The sequence below is a fragment of the Mandrillus leucophaeus genome, unplaced genomic scaffold (genome assembly GCF_000951045.1).
Source record: "Mandrillus leucophaeus isolate KB7577 unplaced genomic scaffold, Mleu.le_1.0 Scaffold1435, whole genome shotgun sequence".
Taxonomy (NCBI): domain Eukaryota; kingdom Metazoa; phylum Chordata; class Mammalia; order Primates; family Cercopithecidae; genus Mandrillus; species Mandrillus leucophaeus.
Genome location: NW_012101405.1, coordinates 33,920 through 34,233, shown reverse-complemented (window position 1 = coordinate 34,233; position 314 = coordinate 33,920).

Sequence of the window (314 nt, the reverse complement as noted above, 5' to 3'; positions counted from 1 at the left end):
TCAGATGGAACTTCCTTGCCACCTCCACATGGAGTTTATTGTTTCATTTCATTACCACTCTTTCCATAATGGGTCCTTTCTTTTCGCCTGTTCATTACTGATATTTTTCAAAGGAATCTCACTTGAATCTTTACTCCTTTGCATTTTGTCTCCAGGACAAGGTTGGGAAGTGTTACCTCCAGCATCATAACATGATCTAGTGACCTGACACGTTTGTGACAAAGAATACCTACCAATTCAGAAGCTCTTTGGTTTTCTTTCCATGAAATAGAATTATTTCTTCTGTTCTGTGTATGAGCGTATCCTAGCAATCC